We start from the raw sequence: 21143 nt of genomic DNA, 5'->3' as shown, positions 1-21143 counted from the left end.
ACCCAGCACCCTGATAATGAAAATACTTAAAAGAATGCATTTTCTTCTGAGTCCAATTTTTTTCTTTTTTCTTAAGATTTTATTTTTAAGTAATCTCAACACCCAATATGGGGCTCGAATTCACACCCACGAGATCAAAAGTCAGACAGACGCTCCACCAACTAAGCCTACCAGGCGTCCCGTCTGAATCCAACTTTTTAACATGAAGGGTATGAAGAAAGATTTATTTCATTCCCAATGGGTGAATCTTATTTGCACTCATGCTTATAAATAACAATATGAGAAATCTTTCAAATCATAATCAGAGAACACGGTTTGTATTATGATATTTTGGATTTAGTCAGGTTTCTTTGTGATCTAATCTGTGGACAAAATCTATAAGTATTTTATAAGTGAGAAGCAAGTGTATTATTACCTGTTTGCTAGATATAGATGGAGATGAAGAAAAGCATATCAATTAATCTTATTAGTCCAACTTTTATTTCTCTACATCTTCACATATTTTTTTGTCTACTTTATCATTCAAGTATTATAAGAGGTTAGATGAGGTTTTCCACTAATATTATATTTTTCATATATTTTCTTTATACTCCTGAAAAGAACCTTTTGGTTCATATATTCTGGTTATATCTTACTTGGGTTACACCCTTTATGAACATGAGTGATATTCCTCTCTAAATTCAACTTTTTCTGGGGGTGCCTGGCTGGTTCAGTCAGTAGAGCATGTGACTTGGGGTTGTAAGTTCAAACCCCACGTTGGGCATAGAGCCTACTTAAAATAAGTAAAATAAAAACAAAACATAATCTTACTTTAGTGTTTATTTATTTATCTTGAGGGAGAGAAAGCACAAGCCAGGGAGGGGCAGAGAGAAAATCCCAAGCAGGCCCCACACTGTCAGCATGGGGCCTGACATGGGCTCAACCCCACGAACCATGAGATCATGACTTGCCTAAGCCAAAATCAAGAGTCAGATGCTTAACTGATTTAGCCACCCAGGTGCCCCAAAAATCTTTTCATAAACAAATAAATTCAACTTTTTCTGTCATTGTAAGGTTTTTATTGCATTTTTTGCACACTGTTTTTTGCATTTCTTTGCATACTTTTTTTTTTTTTAAGTAAGCTCTAGGCCCAACGCAGGGTTTGAACTCACAATCCCAAAATCAAGACCTTCATGCTCTACCATCTGAGCCACCCAGGTGCCCCTGCATACTCATTTTTAATTTGAGTCACTTTTCTAAATTATGTCTTCCACAAACAGTATATGTGTGTGCTTGTATCTTTTTACTTTATCTGAGCATCTCTTTTCCTTTATTAGAAAATTTTACCCCTTTTAAGTTGTACAGGTTTGCATGGGTGAATAGAGAGAGTAGGTTCTACTTCTTTTTTTTTTTTAAGTTTTTGTTGTTGTTAAGTTTTTATTTAAGTAATCTCTACATCCAACATGGGGCTCAAACTCATGACCCCGAGATCAAGAGTCACTCGCTCTTCCAACTGCACCAGCCAGGCACTCCAAGTAGGTCCTAATTCTGTATTATTTCATAACTTTTGTTTTTCATGCTTAATATTGTCTCTGATTTCTAACTTTTATTATGCAGTTTCTATTTACTTTGTTTGCTGCCTCTCCTATCCTCTGCCAAAGAAATTTGGAAGTTATAATCTGGTTTTTGTTTTCCTTTTTTTTTTAAACCAATGATAACCTTTAAGATTTTTAAATAAATCCTTAGACCTTTATGTTTTTCAGTCAGTTAACTTCAGAATTAAACCGTATAGATTTGACACTTGTCAATTTTGGGTCATGTCCTACAATTCTTATATCATTCTATTATTGCCAAATTATTATTATTGGCAATACATCACAGAACTCCTGTTCCAATGATACTAACAACAACAGCAGTCTGTTTCGTGCTTAAAAAAAAAAAAAGAAAGAAAAAAAAAGTTTCTGACTTACTGGACTTCATGTTGACAACTCACTATTTATACTACATCTTCTACAGTTATGCATGATTTCTTGTTTTATTTTTTGATTAGCTGGATTACAAATTCAAGTAATATTTTCCAAATATAGTTTTTAAAGATTTATTTAAGTAATCTCTACACCCAACGTGGGGCTGGAACTCACAACCCCAAGATCAAGAGTCACACGCTCTACTGACGGAGCCAGCCAAGGGCCCTTCAATTATGACATTTTACAGACTTTCTGTTACCACTGCACATTAAAGACAACTCAGCAAGATATACAATCCCAGGGTCACACCTTTCAGTCAATTATCAATCAAATGAAAGGTTTTTGAGTACTTACTTTGTGCCAGGTACTAGGAATCCAAAAATGATCCCTGCCCTTATAAGGATGACATTGAAAACATAATTTTCAGGAAGTTAAATATTACAAAAAGTGGCATACAGGAAGCTAAAGGAATATAAAGTAATTTAACCTAGTTTAGATTTAACCCGGTTTGAAGGGAGATATTCCTGAAGAAATGAGATTTGAGACCAAAAGGATAATTAAGAGTCAGCAGGTAAAGCATGAGAGGTGGTAGAAAAACCAGGGGTGGTCCTGCGTGTACAAAGGGCTTGAGGTGGAGAGAGGAATAGTCATCCCAGATGAAGCGATAAGGAGTACGTTTATCCACAGAGAACTTAAAACAAAAAAATAAAACCTACTAAAAGTCTACTTTTTATCAGCAGCATGAGTCAGCCATTCTAAACAGTATCAGCGGTAAAACACTTCCCAGACTTCCGACTTCAGCAAGGACCTGTAAAGAGCTTGAAAGCGGTCATTCTGTACTTAAAACAGGAAAAAGTTGGGCAAACTAGAAATCAATGATTTTTCTTGGACTCATTAGAGAACTGTGGCTGCAGGACAAATCACCACCCCAAATTCTGGAGAAACAGGCTCATTCAGGGACACAGCTGAAATCTGCTTACCTGAAGCCGAACTGCTGGAGCCATAAACTGGCAGAAACATTTCAGTGGTTATACTGACAAACGCCAGTCTGCACAGGGACCGGCATGGGAGCAAGGAAATAAATCTGGAGAGCCGCAGTCTTGGGGGGACTACCGCAACCTCACAGATTTTTACCTCCAGTAGCCCCACCAGTTTCTCATGGTGAAGATCCAAGCAAGATCCCCTTGTGGCTGTGGAAGGGTGTGGGGAGAAGGGAGAATAATCGTATAGTCCAGAGCTTTCTCCATAACACAGCAGGCCTACTCTGCAGGAGAAAAGACCATCAAACATGATAAAGGCAAGTGTGTGACTCCAGCCCCATCCAACCTTCCTATCTCTTCTAAGAGAGAGGAACAAAGCTAAGAAAAACTTGTGAAGGTCACAGCCTGCAGACACACTAAAAGCCCACTGAAACGCTGAAGTTTAATCGTGAGATTACAGGATATTCCCCTTTCCTGCAAGTGCACGCTGTCTCCAGTGAGGAGGTCTCAGGGAAGCCCAAACATCACAGGAAGATCAAAAACAAGATACTAGAAGAACTATGTCAGGGCTCACACTACATCCAGTTTCGGGATGCTTTTATCCTAAGAACGGGAGCTAGCCAAGACTGTCCTTTGTCACCACGCCTCTTTAACATCTGTCTCAGTTCAGGCTGCAATAACAAATTACCATAGACTGGGTGGTTTAAACAAGACACATTCATTGCTCACAGCTCTGAAGGCTGGGGTATCGAATGCTCAGTAAGGGCCCTCTTCCTGGTTATATCCTCAAATAGCCTTTCCTTGATGCAAACAAGCAGAAAAAGAGATTCGTACCTTTTCCTCTTTTATAAGGACATTAATCCTATCATAAGGGCTCCACCCTCATAACCCAAGGTGCTTATTACTTCCCAAAACCTCACCCAAATACCATCTCATTTGGGGTTAGTGTTTCAACATATGAATTTGGGGAAAACAAAAACCCTCAGTCCACAGCAATATTATATTGCAAGTCCTGGCTACTGCAATAAAACAAGCAACAGAAATAAAATGCATGTAGATAGGAAAGGAAGAAATAAAATGGTTCTTGCTTGCAAATGACATGATTGCCTATATAGAAATTCCCAAAAACCTACCACATTTCTGGAACTATAGGCATACCTCAGAGATGCAGGTTCAGTCCCAGACCATCACAATGAAGCAAATATCACAATAAAACAAGTCAAATGATTTCCTTTGGTTTCCCGGTGCAAACGTAAAAGTTACGTTTATGCCATACTGTAGTATATAGAGTGTGCAAAAGCATTATGTCTAAAGGAACAAGTACATACCTTAATTAAAAAATACTCTATGCTTGGGGCGCCTGACTGGCTCAGGTGGTAAGCATCTGACTTTGGCTTAGGTCATGATCTCATGGTTCTTGAGTTCAAGTCCCACATCTGAGGAGCTCGAGCCCAGCTTCAGGTGCCCCTGCCCCTCTTCCTCTCTCTTTCTCTTTCTCTCTCTCTCTCTCTCTCTCTCTCTCTCTCTCTCTGCCCCTCACTCACTTGTGCCCTCTCTCTCTCTCTCAAAAAAAAAAAAAAAAAAGCAATACTCTATGCTAAAAAATAAGCTAACCATCATCTAAGCTTTTAACAAGTCATAAACACTGATCACAGATCACCAAAACAAACATAATAGTACTGGAAAAGTTGGAAATATTGTGAGAATTACCAAAATGTGACACACAGTCACAAAGTAAGCAAATGATGTTGGAAAATGGCACCAATAGACTTGTTTGATGCAGGGTTGCCACAATCTTCAATTTGTAAAAAACACAGTATCTGTAAAGCACAGTAAAATGAAATGCAATAAAAGGAGATATTCCTGTAATAACCTATTATACCAAGGTTGCAGGATACAAGATTAATATATAAAAGTCTATTGCTTTCCTATATACCAGCAATGAACAATCAGAATTTAAAATTCTTGGGGGGAAGCCTGGGTGGCTACTCTAGATTTCGGTTCAGGTCATGATCTCAGGGCTGTGAGACGGAGCCCCACATTGGGCTCCATGCTGGGTGTGGGGTCTGCTTAATTACTTTCTCTCTCCCTCTACCCCCTCTGCCCCCCCACCAAATAAAAGAAACAATTTTTTAAAACCTATAATAGCAACTCATCCTGCCAAATAAGTAAATAAAGAATACTTGGGTGTAAACCTAACAAAATATTTGCAATATTTATAAGTGGAAACTATAAAATTCTGATAAAAAATGAAAGTTCTAAATGAACAGATGTTTCGTGTTCATATATTAATAGATTCAATATTATTAAGATGTTAATTCTTCCAACATGATCTGTAGATTTGATGCAATTCAAATCACATTCTTTTCAAGCTATTTTGTAGATACTGGCAAAATGATTCTAAAGTTTATATAGAAAGACAAAAGACATAGAATAGCCAACATAATGCTGAAAACAAAGTTGGAAGACTCAAATTACCTGATTTCAAGGCTTACTATAAAGCTACAGTAATCAAGAGAGTACAGTATCCATAAAAAGAAAAAAAATCATAGACACATAGAGCAACAGAACAGAGAGCCCAGAAATATCCCCATAAAATACTGTCAACTGATTTTGACAAAGGGGTGTCAAAGAAAAAATTATTTGCCACCACTTGTTAAAGATAGCAAGTAAGACATTATCAAACAGGAATTATTGCAATAGGATCTGAAGAAGGAGAGAGAGAGAGAGACACGTCTCTCAATTCTGAATACGACAAGGACAAATGGAGATTTGTAGCCAAGGAGCAGGTGAGATTCAGAGAATGGAAAATACTAAAAGGAAACATTGGAGTAAGGGGGATTCTTGCCAGACCCACCCAGCAGGGGATTCTTGCTAAAGACAGGCCATGGTGATAAGATATTGAGGATGAGAGATTAGGAATCTGATGTGATATCAAGGGTCATTACTTACTAAGAATGGGGATTCTTCCAAACTGATTTAGAATTCTTGCTAAAACTGAACTAAGCAAGCCAAGGACAGGGCGCAAAGTTGGGGCCTAGTAGACAAGAGGGCCAAGAGGAGCCTGACCAAGGTTTGGTCAAGGAGAGTGTCAGGAGTAAAGACAATTGAATGAAAAAAAAAGGAAGTCTTTTCAACAAATGATGTGCAACAATTGGATGTCCATATGCGAGGAGGAGGAGGAGGAGGAGGAGGAGGAGGAATGAAACTAGACTTACACTTTTCACAAAAATTAATTCAAAATAGACCATAAGGGGCACCTTGGTGGCTCAGTCGGTTAAGCGTCCAACTTCAGCTCAGGTCATAATCTCCCGGTTTGTGAGTTTGAATCCAGCATCAGGTTCTCTGCTGTCAGCGCAGAGCCTGCTTTGGATCCTCTATCCCCCTCTCTCTCTGCACCTCCCCAGCTCCTTCGCTCACTCTCTCTCTCTCTCTCTCTCTCTCTCTCAAAAATAAACATCAAAACAGACCATAAATCTAAACATAAAATACAAACACAAAAAACTCCTAAAACATAAGAGAAAATCTCAGTGACCCTGGATTTGGAAATGTATTTCATTTTTATTTTTTCAAACTTCCTTGGCAATGAATTTTTAGATACAACACAAAAGCATCATGCATTTGAAAAATAAATTGGATTCTATTAAGACATTTTTTTAAGTCTCTTTAAGAACTGTAAGTTGTGTCAACCAAAATCTACACATAAACAAAGAAACTCATATAAAGGTCCTATAAAATGACCAATAAAATAATCAAACCTTTGGAAAATCTGATAATGAACACAAGAAAATAAGCATAAAATACCACAAAATAGGAAAGAAGGCCAACCTCACTTACGACTATAAAAACAAAAATCCTGAATAAAGACAGGTAAATTTAATTTACCAATGTGTTAAAAAGATAACACTCCATGACCAAGTAAGATTTATTCCAGGACCACAAGGGTGGTTCCACATCAGGAAATCCATTAATGTGACTTACTCCAGTAAGAAAGAGTTATTTGGTTATTTTGGTTACATGGTTATTTCGATAGATGCCAAAAAGACATTTGATACAAATATAATACCCATCCTTATAGATATTAATATACATTACCATAACTTACACAGGGGAGGGAAGAAACACAAAATGAGTAATATCTATAGGAATGAAATTATAAAACTTCACTGTAAAACTTCACATTTTGATATATTTCTATATTGTTTTATTTTTTTCCCAATGAGCTTGTATTACTTTTTGTAAAAATAATGATTAAAAAAAATAAACCTTGCAGGAAGCACTGAATTACAAGTTACACAGAAAATAACGCAAAACTTTCTTCAGGTAGTTGTGATTTATATTCAGTACCAATAGAAAGAATACAGTCCAGAGAATGAATGAAGAGAAAGAATATATAACAGAACATAGAAATAACTATTTTAAAAAATACATGAGAGGAGCACCAGGGTGGCTCAGCCAGTTAAATGTCCAACTTTGGCTCAGGTTGTTATCTCAGAGTTCCTGAGTTCCAGGCCCCAGTAGGGCTCTGTGCTGACAGTGGGGAGCCTGCTTCAGCTCTGTCTCCCTCTCTCTCTGCCCCTCCCGCGCCAAAAAAAATTAACATTTAAAAAAACCTATGAGACCTTGTTTGACTTTAAAATACTACAAAAACAGGGGCGCCTGAGTGGCTCAGTCAGTTGAGCATCCGACTTCAATTCAGGTCATGATCTCACGGTTCTTGGGTTCAAGCCCTGTGTTGGGCTCTGTCCTGACAGCACAGAGCCTGGAGCCTGCTTTGGATTCTGTGTCTCCCTCTCTCTCTCTGCTCCTCTCCTGCTCACGCTATGTCTCTCTCTCAAAAATAAATAAAGATTAAAAAAATATTTAAAAAAAATAAATAAATAAAACACTACAAAAACAAATCAAAAGATAAGCCTCAGACTGAGAAAAAAATATTTACAAAACACATATCTAAGGACTTATATCCAAAATATATAACTCTTAAAATTCAACAAGTAAAAAAAAAAAAAAAAAAAATTCAAAAAAAAATTTTTTAACATTTATTTTTGAGAGAGAAAGTGTGAAAGGGGAAGGGGGGGGGCAGGAACAGAGGATCTAAAGCAAGCTCTGCACTGCTAGCAGCGAGCCCGACGTGGGGCTCGAACTCACAAACTGTGAGAGATCATGATCTGAGTCAAAGTCTGACACTCAACCAACTGAGCCACCCAGGGGCCCCAAAAACTCAATTTTTTTTTTTAACGTTTATTTATTTTTGAGACAGAGAGAGACAGAGCATGAACGGGGGAGGGGCCGAGAGAGAGGGAGACACAGAATCTGAAACAGGCTCCAGGCTCTGAGCCATCAGCCCAGAGCCTGACGCAGGGCTTGAACTCAGGGACTGCGAGATTGTGACCTGACCGAAGTCGGACGCTTAACCGACTGAGCCACCCGGGCGCCCCCCAAAAACTCAATTTTTAAAACAGGCAAGAGATCTGGACATCACACCAAAGAAAATAAACAGACGGCAAATGAGGGCAAGAAAAGATGCACAACGTGATTTGCCATTGGGGAAATACAAATTAAAACAACGACCTTCCACTACACCCCTTTTAGAATGGCTCAAATCCAGGGGCTTAGTCGGTTAAGTGATCGACTTCCGCTCAGGTCATGATCTCACGGTTGGTGAGTTCTAGCCCCGCGTTGGGCTCTGTGCTGACAGCTGGGAGCCTGGAGCCTGCTTCAGATTCTGTGCCTCTCTCTCTCTCTGCCCCTCCCCCACTTGCAGTCTGCCTCTCTTTCTCTCAAATAAATAAACATTAAAAAAAATTTTTTTTAAAAGAATGGCTAAAATGCAGAGCACTGACATCAAATGCTGTGAAGAATGTGGAGCAGCACGAACACTCTTTGCTGGTGGGAACGCAAATGGTGGGAACACAAATGATGGGAATGCAAATGGTGGCAATGCAAAATGGTGAAACCAGTTTGGAAGACAATTTGGCAATTTCTTACAAAGCTAAACATACTTTTCCTATATGGTCCAGCAATTGTGCTCATAGGTATTTCCTCAACTGATTTCAAAACTTGTGTCAATACTGGGCGCCTGGGTGGCTCAGTCGGTTGAGCATCCGACTTCAGCTCAGGTCACGATCTCATGGTTTGTGAGTTCAAGCCCCGCATCCGGCTCTGTGCTGACGGCTCAGAGCCTGGAGCCTGCTTCGGATTCTGTGTCTCCCTCTCTCTCTGCTCCTCCTCCACTCATGCTCTGTCTCTCTCTCTCTCTCTCTCTCTCTCTCTCAAAAATAAAAAATAGATATTGAAAAAAATTAATAAAAACTTGTGTCAACACTAAACTCTATATGATAATACATAATACAATATACATAACTGCCAAAACTGGAAGCAGACAAGATCTCCTCAATGGGTAAATAATTTGTGCTATATCCATATAATGGAATATTATTTAAAGATTAAAACAGGGGCACCTGGGTGGCGCAGTCGGTTAAGCGTCTGACTTCAGCCAGGTCACGATCTCGCGGTCCGGGAGTTCGAGCCCCGCGTCGGGCTCTGGGCTGATGGCTCAGAGCCTGGAGCCTGTTTCTGATTCTGTGTCTCCCTCTCTCTCTGCCCCTCACCCGTTCATGCTCTGTCTCTCTCTGTCCCAAAAATAAATAAACGTTGAAAAAAAAATTTTAAGATAAAAACAAATGAGGCATCAAACCATGAAAAGACAGGGAGGAACCTTAAATATATACTGCTAAGTGAAAGAAGCCAATCTGAAAAGGCTGTATGATTCCAAATATATGACATTCTGGAATAAACTATGGAGACTAAAAAGATCAGTAGTTGCCAGACATGAGGAGATGAGGAGAAGGGATAAGGTGAAGTACAAGGGATTATTTTCACAGCAACGAAGCTACTCTCTATGATACTATAACTGTGGATATATAATACTATGCATTTGACAAAAACTCCTAGAACATCACAGCATAAACAGTGAATCTTAGTATATGAAAATTTAAAGGAAAATCATTTATGTTTTTTAATGTTTATTTATTTTTGAGAGAGAGAGAGACAGAGTGTGAGTGGAGAAGGACCAGAGAGAGAGCAGAAGACACAGAATCTGAAGCAGGCTCCAGGCTCCCAGCTGTCAGCACAGAGCCTGATGCGGGACTCGAACTCACAGACCATGAGATCATGGCCTAAGCTGAAGTCAGATGCTTAACTGACTGAACCACCCAGGCGCCCCTAAAGGAAAATCATTTAGAAGTGGCAGAGATCCTAGAAAAAAATGCAGATTGTGACAAAATAATCTAATTGCATTACAAATCAACAAAACAACCTCACTAATGGGGAAGATGGTGCTGATCCAAGTAACTCTGGAAATAAGTGGAGGCTGTAAGATTAAAGTCAAAAGATGCAGTGCCTGGGTGGCTCAGTCGGTTGGGTGTCCGACTTGGGCTCAGGTCATGATCTCACACTCCGTGAGTTCGAGCCCAGCATCAGGCTCTGTGCTGACAGCTCAGAGCCTGGAGCCTGCTTCAGATTCTCTGTCTCCCTCTCTCTCTGCCCCTCCCCTGCTCATGCTCTCTCTCTGTCTCAAAAATAAATAAAAACATTAAAAATAAATAAAGTAAAAAAAAAAAAACCATCCATAGAACCATACTCTCATTCCCATTGGGGCTTAATTTTCGATACTGCTATTCTTGTATACTACAATCAATGCACTGGAATTGAAGTAAATGGGTGGGATGGTGTGGCAGGGGGGAGGGGGACTTGGGGGAGCCAATGTTCTCACTGTTGAAATGGGAATTTGCAAACAAGCAAGGGGAGTGCTCACTTCAGCAGCACATACACAAACAAACAAGGGGAGGAGGCCACAAAGATCTCTGTGGTAATGGACTGGAGCTGGAGAGAGTATGAACTTATGTTTAGCTTAATGAATAGTTACATATAAAAAAATTTATAGATGCGTGTATATACACTTGTTAGCATATACACATATATTTCCTTCATCTGTCAGCTGAGCAATGACAACCCAGTATCAAAAAATACACCTAGCATCCAGATCTTGGATCTTAATACTCTTCTCTAATAAAAGGAACCAGAGTGCCTTGGAGAAACAGCTGAATCCAGAACTGGGGCAGGAAACATCCAACACAAAACTGGACCATCTTTCAGTGCCAGAAAGGAAGAAGTACTAAAAACAAACAAATAAACAAAATCAGAACGATAAGGGTATGTCAAAGGGACCCAGGAGCCAACTGAAAGAGCTCCCAGTGACCAAAGCTGGGACCATTTAAGCATAAACAACATAAAGTGGTACTGGATTATAACCAAAAGTATTAAAACAAAAAATCCATGAGCCCGTATGGATATAAAAAAATGACTGAATAAATAAGTACATGGTAGAGAAGAGACAAATTTCCTGTATAGAAGAATTACAAATAATTTATGTAGATACTCTGTCTTCATAGAAGTAAAGCCTACCTCCCTGCTCCTTAAGTATGAGCTGCCTATGTATGATGACTTCTTTCCAAAGACTGCAGTATGGAAAGAGGGGTGATGAGGGGAAGAAACTCAGCGTACAGAAATGACAAATAATCACCTCAGCCGGGTGATCAAGATGATCAGTCATGCTGCTAGAAAATATTTTTGATATAATGTAATGAAAAAAGGTAATTTATTTCTGTGGCTTTGTTCCCCAAGATCCACAAGTTCAAACTAATCATAAGAAAAACATCACACAAATGCCAAGTGAGGAACATTCCATATAATACCTAGCCAATACTCCTCAAAACTGTCACAGTGTTGGAAAGTCCAGGGGCACCTGGGTGGCTCAGTAAGTTGAGCATCTGACTTCGGCTCAGGTCATGATCTCCAGATTGCTGAGTTAAGCCCCACATCGGGGTCGCTAATGTCAGCCCAGAACCCACTCCAGATCTTCTGTCTCCTCTCTCTGCGCTTGCCCTGCCTACACTCTGTCAAAAATAAAATATATTTTTTAATTTTTTTAACCTTTATTTATTTTTGAGACAGAGACAGAGCTTGAACGGGGGAGGGTCAGAGAGAGGGAGACACAGAATCTGAAACAGGCTCCAGAGCCTGACGCGGGGCTCGAACTCACGGACTGTGACATCACGACCTGAGCCAAAGTCGGACGCTTAACCAACTGAGCCACCCAGGCGCCCCAAAAATAAAATATTTTTTAAAAAATGGGAAGTCTGAGAAACCATCCAAGAAGAGCCTAGAGGGACACGATGCTTTATTAAATGTAATGTACCATGGATAGGGTCCTGGAACAGCAGTACATTAGGTAGAAAGTAAGAAAATATGAATAAGCATGGACTTCAATTAATAACAATGTATCAAAGAAGCTGCCCCCCCCCAAAAGGACCCACCCCCAGGATGTAGGATGTGGCCCAGCCCTCATATAGAATTTCATCTTACATTCTACCTGCCTGATATGTAGAGAACCCCGATCCTTAAAATTTAGGTTGTCCGCTGAGAATACCCCAAATAATCCCCCCAATACTCCATGCGGTGGAGGCAAATGGAAATCCTCTCTGGAGGAATGTGACTCTGTCCTGGCCTAATGTTATTGCTACGATGTGTAGAGGCTGCTTTTAGGCAACAGGCTTGAGTAACAGAAGCGGGATCAAGGCACAAAGCCCCACAGCGACCACCTGGTTGAATACAGACATGCACATCAGGCGACCCACCTCAAAGTATCCACAGGCCCTAAGTGACCAATGGGCTACTTATAACCAGGTGCAGTTAACAAAAAATAGAAAATCCCACCCGACAGCACACCTCCTCACTTTCCCCCTTTACAAATTAGCCCCCACCCACTGCCTTGTTGGAGACGGTCTATGCGGTCCTACCCACAGCTCTTTTGCAATGTACTCAATAAACTTCTGGAGCCATTGTTCTGCTGCAGGTAAATCCTATCACTTCCTGCCACCAGTTTGCACTCAATCCGGTCGCCTTACATCTGGGAGCCCCCAGGCCATTGGAGGAGACACACCACATTCTGGTGACCCAAATAACCACGTGCATAAACAAACAAGAAACCACGGGCAAGAACAAGCAGGAAAACGGACCAGAAAAGAGACACACAAAATTTCACTTGGACGCAAGTGACCCAGGGACGCCCCTGTCTTCCGGCCTCCCACCAGCCTCTAACCTCCTCTCCAGCCGCAGCCGCAGCCTCCGGAACCGTCTTCTCCGCGACCCTCTGCCCCGGCCAGCAGCCGACACAACATTTGAGCTTCACGCCCCGTGGGCCACGAGCTCCCGGGCTCACCTGAACGACTCCACGGCCCGCTCCCCGGCACCTGCGGGCCTCGCACCCACCTGTCTCGGAGCTGCCGCTCGGCCAAGACCTGGTGGCTCCCACCGCCGCGGGACCCGAGCGGAGCCGAACCCGGCCCCCTGGACCTGCGGGCCCGGAGCCGCCACGCGGACGCCCGGTTCGGTGGCTTCCGGACGGCCACTTCCTGCACGAGGCCGCGCCGCTCATCGGAAGACGCCCGGCACGCGACTCACCTCCGCAGGCCGCGGGCTGCGCCGGCGCGTTCTCTTCCGAAGGCCCACCCTCCGGCCCCGCTAGGAGCCTCGGAGGGGCCCCGCGGGCCTCCCCCCGGAGCCCGGGCTTCTGCCTGAACCGCTCCGGACGCCTGCAGCTGGCTCCCAAGCGGTGGGCCAAATGGAAACAATAAGGCTTCTTGCGGCAAAGAGTAAAAACGTATACAACTTCTCCCTCTCTGGGTGCAGATTCACACGCTGCCACCCCCACCCCACCACGAGCACACTACTGGGGAGGGGGGCATTTCTTTTAACAAATTGTACAAATTTAACCAAAACGTTACACAAAGCAATTTTTGAAGAAATGACTGGAGCAAGGAGAGCTAAGGAGAGACCGTAGATGAGTCAGAGAGCCAGGAAGAAGGCCCTTCAGGCTGTTGAAAGAACTTGGGCTTTAAGAGACGGAGAAGACACTAGTTTTCAAAAAGAAAGTGACATAACAAGATGTGCTTCTGGCAGCAGATTTGAAATTCACACATGATGGTGCCTTGCAAAAATAAAACTTTATTTTCTGTTAACACAGGCTCAAAGTCCTCACTTAGTGGATATACGGACACATTTTTAGTGGGAATGATGACCCCGGGGAAAATTTTAATTACTTCTCTATTAACACAACTTCTTTGAGAATAAATATGTAGTGTTTCTTTCCCCTCTTCCTTTTCTGCCCCTATCCCCTGGGAATAGGGGACAAAATTTCTGGGTGACTTATGTTGTATGGTATTAGAAATGTGTGGTCCAGGTGCCTTCCTTTGATACTTTGGCCTCCTGTTTCTGTGTAATTGTCTTTTCACACTGCATCCTTCAATATATGCTTGGCATCAACTGAAGCAAAATTGTTCAGACCTGGCAGTAGGTATTGGAAAGCACCATCTCGGGGCACCTGGGTGGCTCAGTCAGTTAAGCTTCCAGCTTCGGCTCAGGTTGTGATCTCACCGTTTGTGAGTTTGAGCCTCCCCATCTGACTCTATGCTGACAGCTCAAAGTCTGGAGCCTGCTTCCGATTCTGTGTCTCCCTCTCTCTCTGCCCTACCCCTGCTCATGCTCTGCCTATCTCTCTCAAAAATAAATAAACATTTAAAGAAAAAAAAAAAAAGTAGCTCTGAGGTGCCTGGGTGGCTCAGTCAGTTAAGTGTGCAACTTTGGCTCTGTCCATGATCTCAAAGTTTGTGAGTTCAAGCCTGATGTCTGGCTCTGTGCTGACAGCTCAGATCCTGGAGCCTGCTTCAGATTCTGTGTCTCCCTCTCTCTCTCTCTGCCCCTCCCCCGCTCATGCACTGTCTCTCTCTCTCTCTCTCTCTCTCTATCTCTATCTCTCTCTCAAGAATAAAAAAAAAATTTTTTTTTTTTTTTGGGACAGAGAGAGAGCATGAACGGGGGAGGGGCAGAGAGAGGGAGACACAGAATCGGAAACAGGCTCCAGGCTCTGAGCCATCAGCCCAGAGCCTGACGCGGGGCTCGAACTCCCGGACCGCGAGATCGTGACCTGGCTGAAGTCGGACGCTTAACCGACTGCGCCACCCAGGCGCCCCAAAAAAAATTTTTTAAAAAGGAAAAAGAAAAGAAAGGAAAGCAGCATCTCTTACTCCTAACGTGGTGGTTAGAAGCTTGAATGATTGGACCAGATTTCAGGATTAAAATCCTAGTTCTGCCATTTACTAACTTAATCTCTCTGTGGGAAATTTCTTCTTCTGTAAAATGCAGATGTTAAGAACACTTACCATACAGGGCTGTTTCACTGGTGAGGAGAGAGTAAGTTAACAATGTGAAGAACTTAAAACAATACGTAGCATATAGTAGTGCTGCGTAAGGTCAGCTACTATTATTAATGGGCTTAGGATGCAACACTATATTTTTAACAATTTATTTTTAGATAATTTTAGGTATACAAAAAAGTTTTTAAAAAATGATAGAGAATTCTTGGGTTCCTTTCACCCAGTTCTCCCTAAAGTTAATACACATTACCACAATGCATTTGCCAAAACTGAAAGAGTAACATTGGTACATTATCATTAAATTAACCCCAAACTTTATTTTGATTTTGCCAGTTTTTTAAGAATGCCCTTGGGGTGCCTGGCTGGCTCAGCTGGTGGAGTTTGCAACTCTCGATCTTGGGGTAGAAGTTCAACCCCCACATTGGGTGTAAAGATTACTTAAAAATAAAATCTTTAGGGGCGCCTGGGTGGCTTGGTCGGTTGAGTGTCCGACTTCGGCTCAGGTCATGATCTCACACTCCGTGAGTTCGAGTCCCGCGCCGGGCTCTGTGCTGACAGCTCAGAGCCTGGAGCCTGTTTCAGATTCTGTGTCTCCCTCTCTCTGTGACCCTCCCCCGTTCACGCTCTGTCTCTCTCTGTCTCAAAAATAAATAAAAACGTTTAAAAAAAATTTAAAAATAAAATCTTTAGAAGAATAAAAAAATAAAATAAACGCCCCTTTTCTATTCCAGGATCCAGTCCAAGATTCCACATTGTGTCCAATCCATTGCATTTCTAAAATATCATGCAGAAACTTCTGCTTCTAGCCACGGGGGAGAGATTAATACCAGACTATCAAGTACAACCCAAATAAGGACAAAATATTGTGTTCAGGCATGAACAACAGTCAGTTTCTGACTGAACATTGCAAAAATGGAAATATTTAAAGGGGGTCCCACAATCAGGTCAGATGTTTGTCAGGAGATACTCTGGTGCAGTGGAAGAGGGAAGTGGAGGCCTGGTGGAACGATGCTCCTTTCAGCTGAGGAACAGACAAAAGTTAGAGACTTCTGAAGTGCCTCGAATTTGTGCAGCAGGGTACCTGAGAAGAGGGAGCCCAGATGTCAGCGTGGGGCTCACTGCAGGACCAGGGCCATGAGCACAGGACAAAACTGCTCAAGGCCTAGCAGGGGTGGCCTGCTGAGAGCTGAGAACCAAATTATGATCCTACATTGAAGACCCAGCCCAGCATCTCAGAAGCATCCTCGGAACTTCAGGAAGTTCATGTCTTTTTTTTTTTTTAATGTTTTAGTTTATTTTTGGGAGAGAGAGACACAGAGGCAGAGAGAGAGAGAGAGAGAGAGGGAGACACAGAATCTGAAGCAGGCTCCAGGCTCTGAGCTGTCAGCACAGAGCCCAATGTGGGGCTCGAACTCACAAGCTGTGAGATCATGACCTGAGCTGAAGTCAGATGCTCATCTGACTGAGCCACCCACATGCCCCAGGAAGTTCATGTCTTAAAGTAAGAATCCTCATCCAGACTAAGGGGCACATCCTAGGACTAAGCTCAAAATTGAAGCCTGACAAGACCAAAAGGATCTACCAGTAGTTCAGATGATTGCAAAACAAAATTCAGTATTCCTTATGGAGGAAAAAGTAGCAACCCAGGCTCTCAACTACATAGCATTCACAATCTATATATTCCAATGGATACATACATGTTTATAAATATGTAAACACAAGGGAGGGGAGTTGTAGAAAACAGGAACCACTTTGTTACAAGGGTCATACATTTTCTTTAATGTTTATTTTTGAAAGAGAGAGATAGAGAGTGGGTAGGGGAGGGGCAGAGAGAGAGAGGGAGAGAGAGAATTCCAAGCAAGCTCCACACTGTCAGCGCAGAGGCTGATGTGGGGCTTGAACTCATGAACCTTGAGATCATGACCCTAGCCAAAGTCGGATGCTTAACCGACTGAGCTACCTAGGTGCCCCAGAGATGCTACTTTTGTTTGTTTGTTTGTTTGTTTGTTTGTTTGTTTGTTTTCCAGGGAGAGAGACCTGAACTAATACCAAGGATCAGATGCTCAACTGACTGAGCCACCCAGGCGTCCCAAGGGTCGTACGTTTTACAAAAAGTATTACATAATATTAACTGTAAGTAGACTATGGTTGGCATTCATATTGTAATCCTGATGGCAACCCTAAAAAAAATAACATAAAGAAATATAGCTGAAAAGCCAACAGAATGATTACACTAGAATACTAAATTAATATTCTATTAACCCAAAAGAAGTCAGGAAAGGAAAAAGAGAAAAGCAAAATAATAGCATTGGCACATTGAAAGCAACTAACAAAAAGAATAGACCTAAATCTGACCATATCCATGATTTTATTAAATGTAAAACAAAAACATAAATAGGTCAAAAGGGAAATCATGAAAAAAGATACATCATATAAATGGGATGCAAAAGAAAGCTGACATGGTCATGTTAATATTAGACTTAATGGACTTAAGACAAGAAGAACTATCAGAAATAAAGGGAGACATTTACAATGATGAATGAAGACATAGCAAACCTAAAATGTAAGTGGCTAATAACTGAGCTTAAAAATAGATGAAGCAAGGGGTGCCTGAGTGGCTCAGTCCATTAAGCGTCTGACTCTTGATCTTGGCTAAGGTCCTGAGCTCAGGGTCTTGATCTCAGGGTCGTGAGTTGGGCCCCACTTTGTCTCCACACTGGGTGTGAAATCTACTTAAAATAAAATAGATAATGCTAATCTGACCGAACTAAGAAGGCAAAATAGACAAATCTACAATCAGAAGTAGAAATATCAATTTCCTCTTTAATAACTAGATACAATTCTAGAAGGATGTGGAAGATCTAAAAATAACTATTGAACGCTCCAACGTGATTCACCTTTATAGAACCATTTATCCACTAACAGCAGAATTCACGTTTTTTTCCATGTGCACACAGAGCATTAACCAAGAAAGACCTCATGTCAGGACGAAAAACATCTCAATATCTTTGTAAGTTTGCAACTTTACAGAATACGTTCTCTAAACACAACCAAATTAAATCAGAAGTCAATGGTAATTAGGTATTTTTAAGTCTGAAATATTCCGGGGCGCCTGGGTGGTTCAGTGGAGTAAGTGTCTGACTCTTGACTTCAGCTCATGACTTCATGAACGGTTCATGAGTTTGAGCCCTGCATTGGGCTCTGTGCTGACACCATGTGGAGCCTGCCTCTGAATCTGTGTCTCCCTCTCTTTCTCCCCTTCTCCTGCTTGCTCTCTGTTTCTCTCTCAAAATAAATAAAAATAAACTTTAAAAAAAAGTCTGTTAAAAGTCTCAAATATTTGCCGGTTGCAGGTTAAATAATAAACTTCTAAATCATTAATCAAAAAGATATAAGAAAAATTAACACTTATTTGAAACTAGTAATAAACATATATTAAATATTTGGGATGGAGCTAAAGAGTACTTACAGGAAGTTTTTCAATCTATCTTTCAGAAGGTCATCAGAAAGATGTGACCACTGATTGACCCCTGTGCTGGACCTGGGCACTGGGAGGCTCCTCACTCCCTCCCCTGTCCTTGGAATGTGGGTTGCCCTTGCCTTTCGGGCTCCCAGAGGCTGCTCCAAGGACAGAGCCTTGAGATGGTGATGTGTTGAAAACACCTGCATGGTACATGTGACTGAGCCCAGTCAGGACCTCTTCATACACTTTAAGATTTAGAGGGGCAACTGGGTAGCTCAGTCGGTTAAGCGTCCGACTTTGGCTCAGGTCATGATCTCAAGGTTCATGGATTTGACTCCGCATTGGGCTCTGTGCTGGCAGCTCAGAGCCTGGAGCCTGCTTCAGATTCTGTGTCTCCCTCTCTCTCTGCCCCTCTCCCCCCCCTCAAAAATAAATACATGTTAAAAGAAGAAGAAGAAGAAGAAGAAGAAGAAGAAGAAGAAGAAGAAAGAAGAGAGATAGTTTATTACTTGTCCAGGCAAAGGAGACTGAAGCAGGCAAGTGCCTCCAAGGCTGCAAATCCTTCCCGGGTAAAAGGCTGAGGGATTTTATAGGAAAATACAGGACAGAAAAATAAGTGAAGGGGTGGGGGCTTCAAGAATGAGGAAGAGAAAAATTTGTTCAGTTTAAAGTCACGCTTTGCTGAAGCAGTAGTGTGTCCATCTTAATTTCCATCCATTTTTACATTTCTATAGCAGTTTCACTATCCCTACTAATTATACTGCAGGATATGTTTTATTTGAACTTACGTGGGGGCACAAGCAGTCATGATACCTCAGTGTAAATTACAAGAACCTCTAGAGAACTTCCAGGAGTTTGGAGGTCAGGAGGTTACACAGGCGTGGGGGAGCTTGGGTAATTCAGTCGGTTAAGCATCCGACTTTAGATGTCAGCTGGGGTCATGATTTCATTGCTCCTGGGATTGAGCCCTGCCTTGGGCTCTTTGCTAAGAGACTGCTTGGGATCCTCTCCCCCCCCCCCCCCCCACCTCTGCCCTTCCCCTGCTAGTGCTTGCTCTCTCTCTTTCTCTCTCTGTCTCTCAAAATAAATAAACATTAGAAAAAGAACATTGGGGCACCTGGGGGGGCTTAGTCGGTTAAGCATCTGGCTCTTGGTTTCAGCTCATGTCATGATCTTGTGCTGTGTGGGTTCGAGCCCTGAGTCATCCTCCATGCTGACAGTGCAAAACCTGATTGGGATTCTCTCTCTCTCTCTCTCTCCTCTCTCCCTCTCTCTCTCTGCCCCTTCTCTACTTGCGCTCTCTCAAATTTTAAAAATTAAAAAAAAAAAACGTAAAAAAAGAAAAGATTTGTACAGGTGTGTCTGTCAAACCTCAGGCTAGGATCTCTTCCTCCATGGCCATTTCAGGTTCTTATCTGTATTAAATTAGTCAAGACATACTTTTTGGTCAGAGAACAGGCGTCATCCAGTGTTATTTGTTGAGTCGGCCAAACCCACTCTGCTAACACTTTGGTATTTCTCCAGGCTGACTCCTATCCTTTGTCTTCCTCCAGGAAGAGAACTCCCTCTAATCTGCCTACTCTAGTTAATCTTTTTCCTCTGACTTCTGCTTTTCATCAAAAACAAATTCTACTGTCTCAGGATAGCTAGACTGGCATCTATATCCTCTAAGGCTCTTTTCTGACTTGGGGGCCATTGTTTGATACACCATCTATGTTGTTTCCATCGTGTACTAATGGCTTGGGTATGGTCAGGATACGTATTTTCTACCCAAAAATGTTGGGCACCCCATATAAGAGTTAAATGAGTGGTAGTCGAAACCATCTGTAATTTAGTTTGAGTATGCCATAAGGCCTCGCATAGCCTTCCTCCTCTCAGGGTGGGTCCCTTCCTTAGAGGATCTCAGATCTACCACTTGATGCCCAATGCTTTAATTTCATCGGGAGCCCATTGTTTTCCCCTATTCTGATTAATAGCTTTCTGTCCCCCCAGACAAGAAGGTTGTGGGTGCGCATAACACACTGTGGCATGTTGGGCATGCTGCCGTTACATTTTTCCTTTATAACCAGAGACTTTTGCAAGCATTTGATCGTCAAGGTTTATAGCCACGCAGCAATCAGTGTGCTGGGAGTTATATACCAAATGACTTAAAGTCTCAGTAGGAAGCCATTCTTGGAAATCCCCTCCCACATGATGTCCTCTGTAGTAGATGTAGCCTGAAAATTAGTAGTCAAAAGATGCTAGGGCATTATTAGAGTTCAATTTAGCCATTAACAGTTGATCCAATTCATCAACAGATTGTATGACCAGAATGCCTCCCACACTCAGGTTTGCAGACTCCCATCTGACCTGGTCAGGTTCCAACAGCGGGGGGAGCCTCAGGAAACCTAGCTTCAACTTCCTGGACATCTGGTATAATTGCGCTAAGAGATAATACTATTCTCTTGCCTTGAGCCTCTCTCTCAAAGTATTAATATAA

This window comes from Prionailurus viverrinus, chromosome F1 (genome assembly GCF_022837055.1).
Source record: "Prionailurus viverrinus isolate Anna chromosome F1, UM_Priviv_1.0, whole genome shotgun sequence".
Classification (NCBI taxonomy): Eukaryota; Metazoa; Chordata; class Mammalia; order Carnivora; family Felidae; genus Prionailurus; species Prionailurus viverrinus.
The sequence above is the reverse complement of the archived record's forward strand: the minus strand, read 5'-3'. Positions refer to the sequence as shown.